The sequence below is a fragment of the Vitis riparia genome, unplaced genomic scaffold (genome assembly GCF_004353265.1).
Source record: "Vitis riparia cultivar Riparia Gloire de Montpellier isolate 1030 unplaced genomic scaffold, EGFV_Vit.rip_1.0 scaffold783_pilon_pilon, whole genome shotgun sequence".
Taxonomy (NCBI): Eukaryota; Viridiplantae; Streptophyta; class Magnoliopsida; order Vitales; family Vitaceae; genus Vitis; species Vitis riparia.
In genome coordinates, this window is record NW_023269781.1 from 51,574 (window position 1) to 71,717 (window position 20,144).

The window sequence follows — 20,144 nt, forward strand, 5'->3', positions numbered from 1 at the left end:
TTCCAGATAGTTGAATGTAACTCAAATCCAACACCTTCATGTTAGCAAGTTCTAGTGGTCCACCTCCACTCGCAAGTGACCCCATAAGCTGGTTATGGCTAAGATTTAAATACGTAACAGTCAAGAAAACACCGGATAAAATAAGTTTCTGCAAACCAGAATTTATTAGCATATTCCCATTAAAGTCAACATGAATGGCACTTGAAAAATCGCAAGAATGCCTCACCCAGATGTCCACTGAGCATATTCCCATGTAAGCCAAGAATTTCAAGTTTTGAATGCAGCTCAAAAACCTTTTAGAATTTTACTTTCAAACCCGTTTAACGATAAACTAAGGGATGCCAAATTAATCAGTTTTGCCAATGATGCTGCCATATCACCAAAAAGGAGTTGCGACTGAAATCTAAAGATTGGATTGATTCTAACCCTGAAATTGAGTCTGGAATTGAGCCAGAAAAGTTGTTGTCTGCTAATGACAGGTTCTTCAAATTTGCCCACTTCCCGTCTGAAGCATACAAGTTTGATAATAATACATAAGGAGAAGTAGTCACAGGCTGAAGTTTTAGAAGCCATTTAGCCGAACGCTCCCCAATTACAACGTCTCCATACAAACGACTTAGCGAAAAGCAAGCTCATTAGAACAACTGGATCATTCTATAAAGCGAATTTCCTCATGTACTCCTCTGCCTCATAAACGTCTTTGTCTGTGCTTGCATCTAATACAGAACTGAGGGCCTCCATTGATAAACTCGAAAAGTTACGAAGCATGCAGCTCCATGATTCTTGTGCTGAAACAGATTTTTTTTTATTTGAGTTCTTCAGAGGCAACCACCGAATCTTTGCATACAGCAAGGAGCTCAATGCAGAGATAAAGGGCTTGAAAATTAAGTCTTCCACTAAAGACATAATCAAAGTTTGGAAGTCAATCCCCCGATGAATTTCTCACTGAAAGCCCTAGAGTATCCATCAAACGAAAAAGAAAAGAAGCTTTCAAACACTTGATTGCAGCAGGTGATAGAGGCCTTGACAGAAACATAGAGGATTTGACCAATTGCACATAGTTTGTGCTTGCTTTGCAGGAGAATATCATTGTACCTTCCAAAACTAGTGACTGTGTTGACTATCATGTTTATATCTTTATCACCAACAATCTAACTTAGTGACCAACCAATATTTTCCAAAATAACCTTCTGCAGAAGTATGAAAGCCTTTGTCACAATTTCGTTCTCCTGAAAGCCCACATGATCTAGTAATTCTGAAACCAAGGATAACATGGGTTCTTGCTCTGAACAAAAGATTGCATCTTTTATGACCAGTATGAGATCAGCAACAGGTAAGAACTCTACTTGATTTGTAACATAAATCACTGTTTTCGAACCCAAGAGGCCCAGCAAATATTCCTTAAAGAGATTGGTTCCTGTATGAGCATCCACAACACTATAACTGCCTGATCACCAAATGAGAGAATCTCCAGATCCCTTTTCAAGGAATATGCATCTAGAACCCCTTTCATACCTTTCTCTGTCTATCTCCTTACTAGACAAGATGTTCTCTTCTATTTTGCCACTCTGTATCCAAGGAGATTGAGTAATACAGGCCTTCCCAATGTATCATAGTCTTCCCCAGATGCTCCTAGAACAACATATGAGTAGACACCATAACTAAAAGGATCCTTCCCTCAGTTTGTCACTACTGAAGCAACTGGATCCGGTACTGAAGTCTCCCCAAAAAGTTTATGGAGAACTGACAAGGCATGATTTACATGATCAGAAGAACTTGAATCCTGATGATCTATAGCTGCCTTACCAATCAACTTAAGGCTATAAGAATAGGAACCTCAACTGTTTTCTTGACATTCCAGAACATAAAACACTGCCCCCTCCATTATTAGTCCCTGAAACCATATTTAGAGAGGAATCAAGCTTCCTTCTTGTTCTTAAAGGCTGGTCAGTATCTTCGACTAAGTGACTTTGAGGAAAAAAGAACTTTGCTCATGTATCAGAATCTCCCAATCAGCATCCCCATCATAAACCACGTCCCTCTGCCTATGCTTCTTAGGCTTGCGCAATGTGCACTGAGCTGATGATGACAAAGTGAGAAGAAGGACTAGAAGGCACAGTAAGGGATGAAATTACAGAGAAGCAGAGGGGGACGGATGGGGCAGGAATCTTGGCCTCCTCTCTCTCTGCTCTGCTTCTTCCCGAGAATATTTTTCTCCCTTAACACCAACCCTAGATTACGGGCCTCTCTTTAAATACGAGGCAGAGATCTATGTAGCTTACTCTGTTCCTTTATAATTTAAACGATGAGCATTATCGGACAGCATCAAAGTACACCTCTGATGTATGTAAATGCTCAGTTTATGCTTCTGGCCTCTACCAAAAGTTGCTCTCAAATCAGCCATACCCATATTCGTTTGCCAAGACAAATCTCCTCCCAACGTGGGTCCTGAGGAGATAATCTCTAAATTTGTCACATCTTTCCCGGATTTCTACTGGAGGAGCTGCACATATCACTTGACTGAATTGGCCAAGACCTTCGCGGTAAGAATCTGGGTAACAAGTGAGGATTGTCCTCTGTTTCAGCAGATGAACTCGCATAGAAACCCTGCATCTTCTTTCTGTCTCATCCTTCCAAGTTCGAATCCCCCACTCCAGCAGTTCTCAGAAGAATCTCATAAGCAGGCGTCGGAAAGAGAGAATGGTAACCGAAAACAGAGTACCAAAAGGAGAAGAAAAAAGAAAAGAAAAATAAAACAAAATAAAATAAGAACAGAACTAGGAAGAGCCACGTTTCATATTTCGAATCAACGGGCTTTGAAAAGGTGAGGCAAGCATAAAAAAAAAGAGATATTTGATCAACAAACACCAGACTCAAGAATGAATCCGACTGCTCAAAAATGGGAAGAAAAAATCAAAACGATCAAATTCAGCAAACAAGCAGGTTAATGGTCGTGGCATTCATACTGATACAAATGATGTTTTGGAATCAGCAAAAGAATCAAAGAGGACAAAATGCGAATGAGAGTATAGTAAATATCAGGAATCGACCTCAACACAACAAATTTGTGGCCCTTTCCGTCCACACCAATCAACAATGCAAGAATACTCAGGAACGAACACACAGAGAAATCGAAAATGGGTCAGAATTCCAAAAGTAATGAGAAGCATACCTGGACAGCCTTGGTTGCAATTGTTCTTTTCCGTTTCCTCTGTTCTTCTCCACGAAAAATTTTCAGAAAAAAGATCTCTTCCTTCCCAAAAGAATACTCCTTTCTCCCTACCAAAACTCCAATACGTGCTGCCCCCTCTCTTTTCCTTTTCTCACATATATATATCACCCCCCAAAGGCCTGAATCTGTTCCTAAAAAGGAAAATTCCCCTATTTCCTTTCTTCTCTTCTTCCTTTTTCCTTTTTCTTTTTTTTTTAAATCTTCCAATTCAAATTCCCCTCCAAAACCTTCCAAGGAGAGTCCCACCTTCCTTAAACTCCAATGGTAATTTTCCTTGCAAAAACATGAAATTTTTGAAGTTAAATAATTGAATGAATAGATAAGTAAGTAAATAAATTAGGAAACGGTAAAAAAAAATAAATAAATAAATAATAAATAAATAAATAAATAAATAAATAAACAAATAAATACAAAAATGGGCCCCGCAAGCTATGCAACCACACAAGTCATGCAAGTCACGCTAAAAATGTCCGAATAGGCCAAGTGTGCCTAAATGGGCCTAAGGTGAAGACTAGGTGGGCCTAACTAAATGAGCCAAGGGTATCTAAAAAACTATCCTAAAAAAACACAAGAAAAGCCTAAGTCTAAGTTAGGGCTGCCAAGGGTCACAATAAGGGATCAAATAATCCCTCAACCAAAATCTCCGAGGTGACTCAGAAAAAGGTAAGTGGTATGAGTAGCCATGGGCCACCAAGGAACTATTGTGGAGCACTGAAAATGAATTTTAAAGGCATGTGCTAAAGGGACAAAATTGAGGGTCTACAAATATGCCCCTCTTCGGTATAGATCACGAGTGTAGAGAATGTGAGTAGAAACACGAATAATGAGCAGAATGAAGTGAACTATACCGAAGAATTAAAGAAGGACCAGAGATTTTGTCCTAGCACATGAAGAGGTAAGGTCAAAAGATGGGGTCGCAACGAGATGGAAATAAGTGAAAAGGGTGACTCAAAGTCACGAATGAGATGAATGAATATGGGTCCGGGACAAAATGAACGAGTCTAGGTTTAAAATAGGATAAACGACTCCGGGTCATAGGCTCAGGGCTCTAATTGGAAAGAATGACTCGGGGTCAAAATGGAAAATGACTCTGGGTCGAGAACTCCAGGCTCTAAATAGGAAAGAATGACTCTGGGTCAAAATGGAAAATGACTCTGGGTCGAGAACTCTGGGCTCTAAATAGGAAAGAATGACTCTGGGTCAAAATGGAAAATGACTCTGGGTCGAGAGCTCCGGGCTCTAAATAGGAAAAGATGACTCTAGGTCAGAATGGAAAATGACTCTGGGTCGAGAGCTCCGGGCTCTAAAAAGAAAGAATGACTCTGGGTCGAGAGCTCCGGGCTCTAAATAGGAAAAGATGACTCTGGGTCAGAATGGAAAATGACTCTGGGTCGAGAGCTCCGGGCTCTAAATAGATAGCCGATCAGGATACTTTCCGACTCAAGGTGTCGGGTCGAGGCCACTCACAAGTGGCTAGAATGATGAAAACGAAACATCGCAGGGATGTGAGTGATGCAGATGACTCTGGGTCGTGAGCTCAGGGCTCGGGGTGCTATGAATGACTCTGGGTCGAGATGGAAAATGACTCTGGGTCGATGAATAGCTCAGGGCTATGAGCTCCGGGCTCTATGACCGATCGGCTAGAAGGAGAATGCGATACGCAAACTCCAGGTCAAACCACTCATGGGCGACCAAATGATGAAAGCTCAGCTAAGAGCTGGAAAGACTCCGGGTCTATAGGAAATGATAGCTCAGGGCTAGCGGGCTTAGGGCCTAAGGGAAAAAGGATAGCTCAGGGCTATAAGACTCAGGGTCTAGAAGGAATGGATAGCTCATGGCTGCGAGGCTCAGGGCCTAAAAGAAAAAAAAAGGATAGCTCAGGGCTGCTAGGCTCAGGGCCCAAGAGAAGAAGAATGCTCAGGGCTATAGGACTCGGGGTCTAAAAGGAATGAATAACTCAAAGCTACGAGGCTCAGGGCCTAGAAGGGAATAATAGAGAAGACCAACTCGAAAGTAGACATGAAATAAATTGGCTCAAAGCCATATACTCAAAATGTCAAGGGTCGGACTACTAAAACCAAGAAGGGAAATATGCCCCAGTATCCAGGGTGCTCACACTGCTGAAACGACCAGTAAACCAATCATCCGCTAGAATCAACGGGTCAAGAACCAATACATCATGACAAACCTCTGAAAAGTCAAAACTGAAAGAGGCTTCTGTATCTGAAATGCTGCTCTATCGATGAATCACAAAAGGTAAATCTCAAAGCATGTATATCGTGGCTCATCTAAAAGCAAATCTCAAAGTGCACAAAATGGTGCTCATCCGGATAACTCAATATGCAAAGTAACAATGGCGGAAACAAATCTGTCTCATGAACATCTGGCTAAAGGATCCACTCGCGCTCCTCGGGTGAAACCTGATGCGATCCATCTCTATCTCAACAGATCCATGTAGGGAGGTCCTGATACAATCGATCGTCGGAAGCTCTGGGCTAGTGCTCAATCTAAAACCAACTGGTCACTGTCTCAATCTCAAGGATACTCAGAAAATAGGGAAATATGCCCCAGTATGAGACCTGACGTCAAAGTCAAAAGCTAAACAACCGACACCAATCATCCATCCTCATATCACTGCCCAAATAAATCTCGTAATGGAGAGGGGAATATGCCCCAGTATGGATATCGGATGTCGAAGTCGTGAGGCAAACAAACTAACAATGATCATCCATCTATGCACGGTCTCATCAAGGAGAGGGGAATATGCCCCAGTGTGGATAATCTAATGCACAATAAAGAGTCTGTCAAAATCAACCAAACATCTCTATAACCATGAATAAAGATAGTCATGCCGTCCAATAACAGATAGGAACCTCGGAAAATGGGAGGGATATGCCCCAGTGTGAATATCTAATGCACAACCAAAGGATGAATCCAACACCATCAATCAACTATCCTCAGCTCAACAATAATCCGCTAAGAAGTCAGAATGATGTATCGACCAATGCCTCAAAGGAGACACTCTAAATCTAATCTCAAATGAATAGCCAAAATGATGAGGAATGTGGTAATCTCGGGAATAGAAGCACGTCTCCGATGAAACCCTAACTAAATCTGATAGGAATCCAGTAACCTCAAAATGGGGAAATATGCCCCAGTATGCCAGATCTATACACTGCACTGAAAACTGCCTCTAACTCAGTAATAATCCACTAGTCTATCTCAGGAATACTCCGCAAATGGAACCTAGAATCATGAAAGTCGTCAATGAACTCAACAATGCTCCACTAAAACTAATGCCATCTCAACATACCTCATTAGGGATCTCTGATCGGTGAAAATACCCAGACTCAAAGAAAGTGCTCCACTAGGGGCTCATCTCAACCAAATGAAAGGGGAATATGCCCCAGTATGGATATCTAATGCACAACCAAAGGATGAATCCAATATCCTCAATGAACTGTCTCCAAACCCAAAAATCCATCAAACATCAATATGCCAAGCAAGAGAGAGACCAAATGCTTCCAAAAGTATCTTCCAAAAAAAGAGAACATGGTGACGACCATACTTCAACCAATCTACCAAAACCTGTCCAAGTGAAGACTGTCAAAGATAACGTCTGATCTCGTGGCCTCAGGGTGGTCTTAAGACACGGGACGTAACGTAGGCCAAGGTGATAGGGTGAAAGAAATGAAGGGAAACTAGGCTCAAATACCCAATGATCAAACCCATACCCTTGTGTATAAGATGTAATGCATAGAAAAATCTCATGAGCCATGGACCTAAAGGTAACCAAAGGAAATGTCGATGGCGAAATGAGAGAAAGATGAGTAGTCAAACCATCAATGAAATATGTGAATGATGTGAAAAATGTATCAAATCAGTAATGGGTATCAACATGTAGGGAATGGATAAAAGGTGGAACAAAGATCTGGAAAGAGGTAATGGGATACAAAAGGAGGCAATGAGAAAGTAGAATAAATGATGATCAACCCATGTTAGTACAATAAAGGAAAGTCATATCACCAATGATGGAATGATAAGTTAGACAATGATCCGGAGACCCTAGTAAAAGGTCGCTCATCTCTCATACCTAATACATATCAACCATGATCCGATAAGCATAGGATACCATAGAACTCTCATATGAACCCTCGACACACCAAATGCATAACAAGAGCGGCTCAAGGAGTGAAAAACTCATAAAAACTCACAAAAACCCATAATGACAAATATACCCAATAAATGAACCTCAAAAGGTGGCATAAATGCCCAATGGAACGAGATACCATACATGAGCATATCATTGCGCTTTTCTTTTCTTTTCTTTTTTTTTTTTATTTATTTATTTTTGATTGAATTTTTTTTTTTTTTTTTTTTTTTTTTTTTGCGCATGCTCTGATCATCAATAAATCAAACTCCAATGGGAAAAATATAAGGAATGAACAAACTCTCTCAAATCACTAGTGAATACATGAACCCCATCCCATGAGATAACCTCTCAAACCAAAATCTCCGAATCAATGTCAAATGATGGAATGAATAGAGTGATATGACTACCCTCTTTGCACTAAGAGGTGAAGAATCATCAACCCAAGGAAGAGAATAGATAAGATGAAGCAAATAATGATAGAGACAAGAAAGAGAATGAATATATGGTGATAATAAAATAGAACAAGTAGGGTGATAAGAGGATGGTAACAAAATGAGAAGATAGACCTATAAGTCTAAAGCTCATGAGACTTTCCTAACAAAGCATGCATATACATCAAAGGGCCCCAACCCGGGTATAGAAATGGTAATCAAAGCTATAAGAAAGAAATAAGGCTATAACATACCACGCGAAGCTCAATGGGCTAGCAACGGTCTAATATATAGAGGTGATAAAGTATGAGGCTAACCGAAATGATGGCCACCCATCCTGCGACCACGGTCTCAAACATAATACTTCTTTAGCTGATCCACGTTGGTAGGCTCTGAAAATTGGTTTCCATCTAAGTCAGTCAACCATGCAGCCCCTTCTGGAGTCAACTCTCGGATAACATAAGGCCCACTCCAACTAGGTCTAAACTTTCCTCTAGGGTCTCCAATCAAACCTCTGAGAATCCTCAAAACCAAGTCCCCTTTTTGCAATGGTCTAGGCTTAACCCGTTTCTTGAAGGCACGAGCCATCTTTCTCTGATAGGCCTGAACATGATCTGCCGCTCTCAATCTCCTCTCATCTAAAAGGTTAAGCTGATCAAATCGAGCCTGAGCCCACTCTGTCTCAGAAATCTGCTGCTCAAGTTTATCCATACGAGCATGTGGGTCCTCTGAGATCGGAGTAAGCACTATGGCAGGAGGTGGTGCAACCTCAGTCTGACTATGCAGAGTAAAAGGTATAGTCTGTGGTGCTGGCTGACTGTGCGGAGGCGGTGGTGGTACTGTGGTATTAAACTGGATATCCTCCTGAACTGGGACCTGTCGGGCCTGCTGCCCATCTATCCTCTGGCCAAGGCTAGCTATAGCCTCTTGGATCAAAGCCATGGCCGCGGCAAACTGGTCAACGGTAACTATCTGAGAATCTATATCCCCCTGATCTGATCTCTGGTGTAACTGGTCTGATGCTCTGGTCAATCTACCTCCAACTCTAATCCACGAAGGCAAATCCAGGCTGGTCACGATAAACTCTCCTACAAATATGGAAACACTGGATAAGGTGCAACCCGAAGATGACTCTGTATGAATCAACTGACAAATACATAGAAGAATAGCCCAAATATACTCAGTCTGATACCCTCTTCTGATTACACCAAAAGAGACTACGGAAGGGATAACCAATCCCGATCGTGACCAAGGCAGCTCTGAAGGTCCACAGATGCACCCACGTGTAGGAATGAAATCTTAATTGGATCTAGGCTAGCCTACAAGGTTAAGGTGGCTCTATAGGATAAAATGGGTGGGTCAAAGGATCCCTAGCAGAAGCGATCGTACCCTCCGGCGGTACGCAACCCTCTGCACGCCTCCAAGGAGACGGGGTGCTTCCATGTAAGGTGGTTATTACCTCCACACATGCACTTCCTCGCGTTCCCAGGGGGTTTCTTAAAGGTGAAGGCTCTCCCATCTCTCAACACTTAGGGATAATCTAAAGTACACAATGAAGGATGTGGGTGCATCCGAAAAACCTAAGATCTAATGTGAGATAGTGAACGAAGACAAGCAATCATACGAACATGCAAGAGAAAGGATTGTCATGCAACAAGCAGTCATGCGAAGCAGATAAATATCAAACAATCAAAGTCCTATCTAGCATATGTGAGAGTGAATCATGCTAAAGTGAACAAACAGTTAAGTGATAACATCAAACAGTCATGCGAAGCAAATAAATATCTAACAAACAAAGTCCTATCTAACATATGTGAAAGTGAATCATGCTAAAGTGAACAAACAGTTAAGTGACCACATCAAACAGCCATGCGAAGCAAATAAATATCTAACAAACAAAGTCCTATCTAACATATGTGAGAGTGAATCATGCTAAAGTGAGCAAAACAATCAAGTGATCATCCAAGGCAATCAAACATGTTAAGATAGCAAAACCAAACAAACAAGCAAATCGAATCACCTTGCCTAAAAAAAAGAGGTACCCACTAATCGACCAATTAAACGCCACATTTTCCTCAACTAGTGTTCAAGCTTGATCCTCAAAATCCCCAGTGGAGTCGCCAATTTGTGGACCCGCATTTTTCACGTGCGTCCCCACTCGATCGGCGAGACTCGCTTTTTATTTGTGAAAAAATTAATTTTTAGAGAAATTGGAGTCGCCACTTATTTTATTTTTATTTTAAAGGGAAAATAAAACAAGAAAGAAAAACCCTAAAATGTGACTCCATAATTTTTGGAAAAAATGCGTGTCTTTGAAAAACCCGAGTCTTGGTCCGGAGATCAGGTTACTTATTGGGAAGGTACCTCTAGGAGGTAGCACCCCTCTAAGCCCTATAAAGGTCTCTACTGACAAAATTAAGGGAAGTGTGGCAATTAATCAGTTAATTATAGATACCTAAATAGGCTAGGTGATTTTAGAGAGTGGCATGCCAAACACAATCAAATTGCAATAAAGGAGAGTTAGGGTGTGTACCTGAACCGCTCTTCAAGCACTATCATAAAACATAAAAGTTAGTGTAGAAATGTAGCACATAACATTTGTTTTATTCAAGCAAATCAGGCATATATCAAGACATCCAAGAATCACGTCAAATATGGATATGGTCATCAATGGCATACAAGTCCATAGAGTTCTAAAAAAAATAGATGAGAAGAGAGCGTACCTGAATAGCAAGCTAGTACCTCTCTATGGGAAACAAGAGCATCTCAACAATAAATACGAAAAAAACTCATGTATATCATCAAGAAGAATAAAAAAAATCAACATATCAAGCAAACAATATTGAAGAAGGTATCATGAATGTCGGGCTCCCACCAAAGCCCTAATTAATTTCGCATGAGTTGGTTCTATGAATTCCATTGTTTGGAATCATAAAATTTATTCATGCTTAGAGAAAATCGAGAAAATCAGTTGAAAATCAAATAAAATAGTGAAAATGCGTGCCGGAAGGAAAATGGCAGCAAAAGGGTGTTAAAGTTGGGATTTTATGCCTAGAAATGATCTAAGATGGATTTTTCAAAGCTGGGAATGTTTAGTTGAACAATGGTTTTAAAATTCAATTTAAAACAGTAAATTCTCAATCAAAGAAGCAAATAGAGGAGAAGGTGTACGTAGCAAGATTGCCGTGATTGAGTGGAGCCTGAGAATAAGATTTGAGACTATCTTGCTGATGTTGAATCTCAAAATACATTCTGCCCTCCTTTAGCACTTTTCATGGCTCTCTATCGTTCAAAGTTTTGGTGATTTCCAGTGAGAGGTGAAGAGTTCTAGTAAACTTGAGTTGCTCTTGAAATACGGATTCTTGCGTAATCAGTTTTCCCTATCCGTGTCTTCCTTGGATCCATGAGCTCACATTAAAGCAGTTACTGAATGGGGATTTTGGTGGGCGTTTGATATCAAAGACATTGCTGGAAGAGAGCTTGAGGACTCTATTTAACCATGGGTGGCAGTGGAAACTAACAGGAAGTGACAATTCCAGCTCTTGCTTAGTTGGAGGAGGCTGCAGTTGTGGTGAAAAGGGAGCATGGTGCCTTATTGGAACAGATGGCACTGCAGGAGATAAACTCTGCGAATTATGGTGAAGCCATTTTTGCAAGTCACCTAGCTGCGTATTCTGAATTAGTTTAGGCAAAGCGTCAACAGTAAATTGCTTATGAGACCTTATGTGGAGCTGTCTTGAATATATTGAAAGGCTTTTATATCGGGAGCGGCAAGGAATGAACTTGTAGATGTTCTAGCTGGTGCATTGGTGACTGTTCAGATAGTGATGCAGCTCCTACGGACTGAAGCCATTGTTGTCCAATAGTACCAGTAGTAGACCCTGAACTAGCATTTGTCAAGAGCCCAAAATCTGATGCTCCAGTATGAGATGACCCCATCAGTGGTCTAAAGCCTGTCTCGGCCAGAGAAGAACTTGCACTTGCTGACAACCCACTGACAGTAGGGTAACCTTCTGAATGACCTGAAATAAGTGTACTGATGCCTGAATGCTTCAGTCCGTCTGTAGAATGTGGCTCTTGTGACGGCCACAGTGATGACATACGCACCCAAGAGCTCTTTGTTCTCTCTATTCTGAGGATATCGAATCCAACGGAAGTTTCTCTGTCAACACTTGACCCAACATCATATATACCTTATGGTTTCTGAAGCTGGTTTTCAATCCAATTTCTCAAAATCATCAGGAGTCCACTTCTTCATTCTGAGTCTCTCATAATTTGACCACTGATTCTCTAAAAGAATTCTCTACATCAGAGTGAGAACCTCCACCTGATATTTTCCCCTTTGCCGAATTGATACAAAAATTACTCAAAACTGCTTGTCTTGAAACTCTCAAATCCATAAATATCCAGAACCTCAATTAAAACTTTTGAATCAGGATCTTGTCCAATAAAATTATTGATCTTATCCACAGTCCAATTAAATAATCTGGAATAAACAACTTTGGCCAGGGCATCTCTAATGACAGAAATACTGTATGCCAGAGGGGAAATGATTCCTTTGTGTCATCACCAGATTTCCACCTAAACTAGCCGAGTTCCAGATGAACCCTGAAGCAACTTTTTCCATCTTTTTTTAGGTTCTAAATCTGAAATAACTATAGTAGCCTTCGGGGCTTCACTTGAATTAGTTCTTTCCACTGTGTCAAAAGAAACCTCATGAAGCACAGGCTGGATCTCAGGGAAGTGTTCTTTGGTCAGAATTGTAGAATCAGACTCAGGGGTCTCTGATTTGTTGAACACCAGTCTCCGTTTGTGATCAAATGTTGTATGTTCAGTCACGATTTGGGATGTGTTCCCTATTCATTCAGGAATATCAGCTTTGACAGAACCTTACATGAAACAATTCCCATTAAACAACTGTATCCTCACCCATTAATGTCTGCATCAGATACCAAATCTTCTGTATGTTAGTAGATTTGCCACTAGATGTCTCAAGGCCCAAACTGTCATAAGCACTCTTGAAAGCTGTAGCAAGCTTATCCATAACATTCATCATATAATCATTTAAACTTTTAAGATTATTTTTCTGTGCTTCCTGGATAGTGGAAACTATCGCCATCTCATGAACCTACTGCAGGTATTCTTTAACACTTGTTGCCTCAGCAGGGAAAACATCCTCAAAGGTTGTCTTCAACTCAAAAGACTTGAGACCCCGAGCAAGCTGTTCTGCATTTAGTCCATCATGTGCCAGTAACCTTGTGTCTGCAATGGATTGTGATGGAGCTTCAACTCTTATGATTTTTTACTTCAGCTTCTTAGATTCTTCAAAGAGTTCAACAAATTTATGACATCCAGCTTTTAGCTGGGAACAATGGTGCTATTCTGATCATCAGTTAAGGTAGTTGCTACAGAATTTATGGCAATATCTTCGCAGAAGCTGCGCTGAGGCTATGCTCTTGAAGTAATATCGGTTTGCCGCACTCCATTCAACATCAGAAACTTCATGGATCAAACTCTGTAACCGGCTGGAAGCAGCTAGATCAACATTTTGATAAGGGAGCCTATCCTGCATTGATAACAGATGCTGCACATCATATGATGGCTGTAGCGACCAACTTGGCTGGTTGGGTTTGAGTTGATCCTCGAAAAATATGGACTTGTGCCGAGAGAGACCACAACTCTCTAACAGCTTTAGAAGTTCAGACAATGCCTTCCTCTTCCCTAGATTCTTGCTTACATCCTTCCAGAGATCAACACACTCTGTCACAGTTCTGCATGCATGTTCAAGCGTAGACCATACTTCTCTCCAGTGTTCCAGGTACACAAGACATGATTGTGGTGAAGCTAAGTCCTGTTGGGTGGTATTCTCAACATCTTGATTATCCTCGAAACACAAAAATGGGATGTTAAATTCAGGTGTCTTTCCCAATTGCAATGTTTGCAAGGCAAAAGCTACTTTCTTTTTCCAATCTGGATACCATACAGATCTGTTTTTATCACTGAACTCTGTCAGATCAGTAGCTGCATTCAACTCCTCTCCGTGCTTGTCAGGAAAATCCCCAAGGACCTAATTCTACTACCCCTTTGACTGCCAATAGCTTCTTTCCCATTATACACAAATTATACTCCATCAACAACCACCTTTGTAATAGGCTCATTCCTCGTGGCTTCAGGATCAACTTCTGGTTTGGTTTCTGTTTCTTGTTTCTCCTCATTATTAATCAGACCAGCAGTTTCGCTTTTATCAGTACGAATATCCCCTTTAGTACCATCCTGGTTATCAACCGTAACAGCAACTCGGACAACAGCACAGTTTCTTTTATAGTCATTGCAGAAATAGATGAATTGTTTCCTTTATATGTCAGAACTGGACCATCCTCTGTAGTTGATTCCGTCATATCATCACCTACGCTGTTATTGCAAGCAGCTACTGCGAACATCTCAATGCCAGAAAAGTCTTCATCATCGCCAATCTCTCCATTTGTCGCCTTTGAAGAATATTGACTATCTACGAACTATTCAGAATCCTCATAAGGAGGAGAAGGAGTTCATGGGGGTTGGTAATGAAGACTGAAATATAAAGCTCCTTTTCTTAATCGATGCATGCTCTACTTTATCATTGAAACGTCTCCCAAGAATGGCAACACCAAGCTTCTTAGATTCGAAAACTGAGGCATTCTCTGTTTTTCGATGAATTTCCATTACCCTGACAGCATCATTGCTATTGCATCTTGAGATAAATTCATCTTACTGCTTAAGCATACATCCTCGGCTCGAAAGCTTCTCATTTTCGTCCTTCATGTTGGTCAGTATTTCTTCACTGCTCGGCATAAATTAAAGATTAAAACGATCAGGCACATATTGACTTGAAAAATAAAGAAAAGAAGTGAACCATCTGCACTGATACTGGGCTGCATAGCTGAATAATCTTCACTAGTTTCATATACAACATCAGGATTTAGATAAATGCTGAACTCTGTATGATTGACATTGGGTGAAGACATATCTGTATCTCTGAGAGATATTGTCATAGATGTACATGAATATTTTCCTCCCGTAACTAGGTTCCCTGTACTCTTTTCAATTGCAGGTCCATGACTCCCCGAGCCTATATACGAGTTTTCTATGACTATGCTGTGAGCCGGTTAATTCACTCTACAATGAACCTTTGATACTCTCCACTTTATCCAGATTAATTAAAATTTCAGTTGAATCACATTCCACAAGGATTGACATCTGTGTAACAGAAGCTTCTTCACCAACATTGACTAGACCACAAGCTGCATATGATAATTTATTTGTCACTTTATAAGATGATGCAAATCATTGCACTGAGAACTGCCCAGATTGACAGTAATAGGTGATGGACAGAGGTGGAGGAAGACGCTAAACTCAGAATCATTTCCTGTCGTGTGAACAAATTTAAATCTCCCAGATTCTTCAAAGTATTCACAGGAGCAAACTCATGACCTTTCCTCTTGAATTTATTTCTAGTCCTTAAATCCTCTGAAGTAACTAATAAACTTGGCTTTCTTTGCTATTCAAGGACCAACCATAGGTCTCCTCTACCAAAGCATGTTAATGATTGAAGAACTACTTATTCTGTTAATGGCAGAGAGAATTCTATGAGCGGAAAATTCATGCCTCTACACATCATAGAAATCAACCTCGAGGAAAGATAGATCGCCTATGTCTCGCTCTTCCTGTTGGACCTCGAACTCCTCAAAACTGAATCTAAGAACCTTAGGATCCACCAAAAACTCAGAAAACGTCCTCTACCAGTTCCCCTCTTTCTTTGCTTTGTTTCGTCCTGAAAGAACCAATCTTTGAGAAAATTGCTCGGCTTCCAATGAAATGAGGACTCGTGCTGCCAGTCCTTCCCTCTCCCTTTGTGCTTCTCCTCAAGACAATCCCCCAAAAAATCACTAGAATTCCTATCTCTCCCTGTTCTCAGTGCGTGCTGCCAGTCAGCAGTGGAAGCTCTCCTGAGAGCCCATTTGAGGAGAGATTAAGGATGTTCAAAGTTGTTGATGCGATCATATTTATCAGCCCTGAAAGATTGTTGACTCAAATCCAATTCAATTAGAACCAAAGGATCTCCTTTCAGCAGGTTATTGGGGATAGACTCAGCAAATCTGTTGTCGCTGGGCTTGAGGACTTCGAGAGCGTACAGAAAATTAAATCCAGGTAACTTTCCAGATAGTTGAATGTAACTCAAATCCAACACCTTCATGTTAGCAAGTTCTAGTGGTCCACCTCCACTCGCAAGTGACCCCATAAGCTGGTTATGGCTAAGATTTAAATACGTAACAGTCAAGAAAACACCGGATAAAATAAGTTTCTGCAAACCAGAATTTATTAGCATATTCCCATTAAAGTCAACATGAATGGCACTTGAAAAATCGCAAGAATGCCTCACCCAGATGTCCACTGAGCATATTCCCATGTAAGCCAAGAATTTCAAGTTTTGAATGCAGCTCAAAAACCTTTTAGAATTTTACTTTCAAACCCGTTTAACGATAAACTAAGGGATGCCAAATTAATCAGTTTTGCCAATGATGCTGCCATATCACCAAAAAGGAGTTGCGACTGAAATCTAAAGATTGGATTGATTCTAACCCTGAAATTGAGTCTGGAATTGAGCCAGAAAAGTTGTTGTCTGCTAATGACAGGTTCTTCAAATTTGCCCACTTCCCGTCTGAAGCATACAAGTTTGATAATAATACATAAGGAGAAGTAGTCACAGGCTGAAGTTTTAGAAGCCATTTAGCCGAACGCTCCCCAATTACAACGTCTCCATACAAACGACTTAGCGAAAAGCAAGCTCATTAGAACAACTGGATCATTCTATAAAGCGAATTTCCTCATGTACTCCTCTGCCTCATAAACGTCTTTGTCTGTGCTTGCATCTAATACAGAACTGAGGGCCTCCATTGATAAACTCGAAAAGTTACGAAGCATGCAGCTCCATGATTCTTGTGCTGAAACAGATTTTTTTTTATTTGAGTTCTTCAGAGGCAACCACCGAATCTTTGCATACAGCAAGGAGCTCAATGCAGAGATAAAGGGCTTGAAAATTAAGTCTTCCACTAAAGACATAATCAAAGTTTGGAAGTCAATCCCCCGATGAATTTCTCACTGAAAGCCCTAGAGTATCCATCAAACGAAAAAGAAAAGAAGCTTTCAAACACTTGATTGCAGCAGGTGATAGAGGCCTTGACAGAAACATAGAGGATTTGACCAATTGCACATAGTTTGTGCTTGCTTTGCAGGAGAATATCATTGTACCTTCCAAAACTAGTGACTGTGTTGACTATCATGTTTATATCTTTATCACCAACAATCTAACTTAGTGACCAACCAATATTTTCCAAAATAACCTTCTGCAGAAGTATGAAAGCCTTTGTCACAATTTCGTTCTCCTGAAAGCCCACATGATCTAGTAATTCTGAAACCAAGGATAACATGGGTTCTTGCTCTGAACAAAAGATTGCATCTTTTATGACCAGTATGAGATCAGCAACAGGTAAGAACTCTACTTGATTTGTAACATAAATCACTGTTTTCGAACCCAAGAGGCCCAGCAAATATTCCTTAAAGAGATTGGTTCCTGTATGAGCATCCACAACACTATAACTGCCTGATCACCAAATGAGAGAATCTCCAGATCCCTTTTCAAGGAATATGCATCTAGAACCCCTTTCATACCTTTCTCTGTCTATCTCCTTACTAGACAAGATGTTCTCTTCTATTTTGCCACTCTGTATCCAAGGAGATTGAGTAATACAGGCCTTCCCAATGTATCATAGTCTTCCCCAGATGCTCCTAGAACAACATATGAGTAGACACCATAACTAAAAGGATCCTTCCCTCAGTTTGTCACTACTGAAGCAACTGGATCCGGTACTGAAGTCTCCCCAAAAAGTTTATGGAGAACTGACAAGGCATGATTTACATGATCAGAAGAACTTGAATCCTGATGATCTATAGCTGCCTTACCAATCAACTTAAGGCTATAAGAATAGGAACCTCAACTGTTTTCTTGACATTCCAGAACATAAAACACTGCCCCCTCCATTATTAGTCCCTGAAACCATATTTAGAGAGGAATCAAGCTTCCTTCTTGTTCTTAAAGGCTGGTCAGTATCTTCGACTAAGTGACTTTGAGGAAAAAAGAACTTTGCTCATGTATCAGAATCTCCCAATCAGCATCCCCATCATAAACCACGTCCCTCTGCCTATGCTTCTTAGGCTTGCGCAATGTGCACTGAGCTGATGATGATAAAGTGAGAAGAAGGACTAGAAGGCACAGTAAGGGATGAAATTACAGAGAAGCAGAGGGGACGGATGGGCAGGAATCTTGGCCTCCTCTCTCTCTGCTCTGCTTCTTCCCGAGAATATTTTTCTCCCTTAACACCAACCCTAGATTACGGGCCTCTCTTTAAATACGAGGCAGAGATCTATGTAGCTTACTCTGTTCCTTTATAATTTAAACGATGAGCATTATCGGACAGCATCAAAGTACACCTCTGATGTATGTAAATGCTCAGTTTATGCTTCTGGCCTCTACCAAAAGTTGCTCTCAAATCAGCCATACCCATATTCGTTTGCCAAGACAAATCTCCTCCCAACGTGGGTCCTGAGGAGATAATCTCTAAATTTGTCACATCTTTCCCGGATTTCTACTGGAGGAGCTGCACATATCACTTGACTGAATTGGCCAAGACCTTCGCGGTAAGAATCTGGGTAACAAGTGAGGATTGTCCTCTGTTTCAGCAGATGAACTCGCATAGAAACCCTGCATCTTCTTTCTGTCTCATCCTTCCAAGTTCGAATCCCCCACTCCAGCAGTTCTCAGAAGAATCTCATAAGCAGGCGTCGGAAAGAGAGAATGGTAACCGAAAACAGAGTACCAAAAGGAGAAGAAAAAGAAAAGAAAAATAAAACAAAATAAAATAAGAACAGAACTAGGAAGAGCCACGTTTCATATTTCGAATCAACGGGCTTTGAAAAGGTGAGGCAAGCATAAAAAAAAAGAGATATTTGATCAACAAACACCAGACTCAAGAATGAATCCGACTGCTCAAAAATGGGAAGAAAAAATCAAAACGATCAAATTCAGCAAACAAGCAGGTTAATGGTCGTGGCATTCATACTGATACAAATGATGTTTTGGAATCAGCAAAAGAATCAAAGAGGACAAAATGCGAATGAGAGTATAGTAAATATCAGGAATCGACCTCAACACAACAAATTTGTGGCCCTTTCCGTCCACACCAATCAACAATGCAAGAATACTCAGGAACGAACACACAGAGAAATCGAAAATGGGTCAGAATTCCAAAAGTAATGAGAAGCATACCTGGACAGCCTTGGTTGCAATTGTTCTTTTCCGTTTCCTCTGTTCTTCTCCACGAAAAATTTTCAGAAAAAAGATCTCTTCCTTCCCAAAAGAATACTCCTTTCTCCCTACCAAAACTCCAATACGTGCTGCCCCCTCTCTTTTCCTTTTCTCACATATATATATCACCCCCCAAAGGCCTGAATCTGTTCCTAAAAAGGAAAATTCCCCTATTTCCTTTCTTCTCTTCTTCCTTTTTCCTTTTTCTTTTTTTTTTAAATCTTCCAATTCAAATTCCCCTCCAAAACCTTCCAAGGAGAGTCCCACCTTCCTTAAACTCCAATGGTAATTTTCCTTGCAAAAACATGAAATTTTGAAGTTAAATAATTGAATGAATAGATAAGTAAGTAAATAAATTAGGAAACGGTAAAAAAAATAAAAAAATAAATAATAATAAATAAATAAATAAATAAATAAACAAATAAATACAAAAATGGGCCCCGCAAGCTATGCAACCACACAAGTCATGCAAGTCACGCTAAAAATGTCCGAATAGGCCAAGTGTGCCTAAATGGGCCTAAAGTGAAGACTAGGTGGGCCTAACTAAATGAGCCAAGGGTATCTAAAAAACTATCCTAAAAAAACACAAGAAAAGCCTAAGTCTAAGTTAGGGCTGCCAAGGGTCACAATAAGGATCAAATAATCCCTCAACCAAAATCTCCGAGGTGACTCAGAAAAAGGTAAGTGGTATGAGTAGCCATGGGCCACCAAGGAACTATTGTGGAGCACTGAAAATGAATTTTAAAGGCATGTGCTAAAGGGACAAAATTGAGGGTCTACAAATTGGTTTCTTTGTTAGGGGCTTTGTGAATTATAGCTAATGTTGCCCTTATCATTCTGATGTGTGCAGATAGATTTGCCTTTTCGAACTAGTATATTCTTATTTGCCTTTAAGGATTTCTCGTCGTTCTTTATATTTCTATTTCA

At 40.5% G+C, this 20,144-nt stretch overlaps 1 protein-coding gene and 1 long non-coding RNA gene across 2 annotated transcripts in view; one reads left to right on the forward strand and one right to left on the reverse strand.

Annotated features, from left to right (window-relative positions):
• The window catches only part of LOC117910583, a 30,203-nt gene that overhangs the window by 9,192 nt on the left and 867 nt on the right, over window positions 1–20,144 (forward strand). The window lies entirely within an intron of this gene.
• Window positions 1–20,144, reverse strand: part of LOC117910580 (rust resistance kinase Lr10-like) — a 28,515-nt gene that overhangs the window by 7,764 nt on the left and 607 nt on the right. The window lies entirely within an intron of this gene.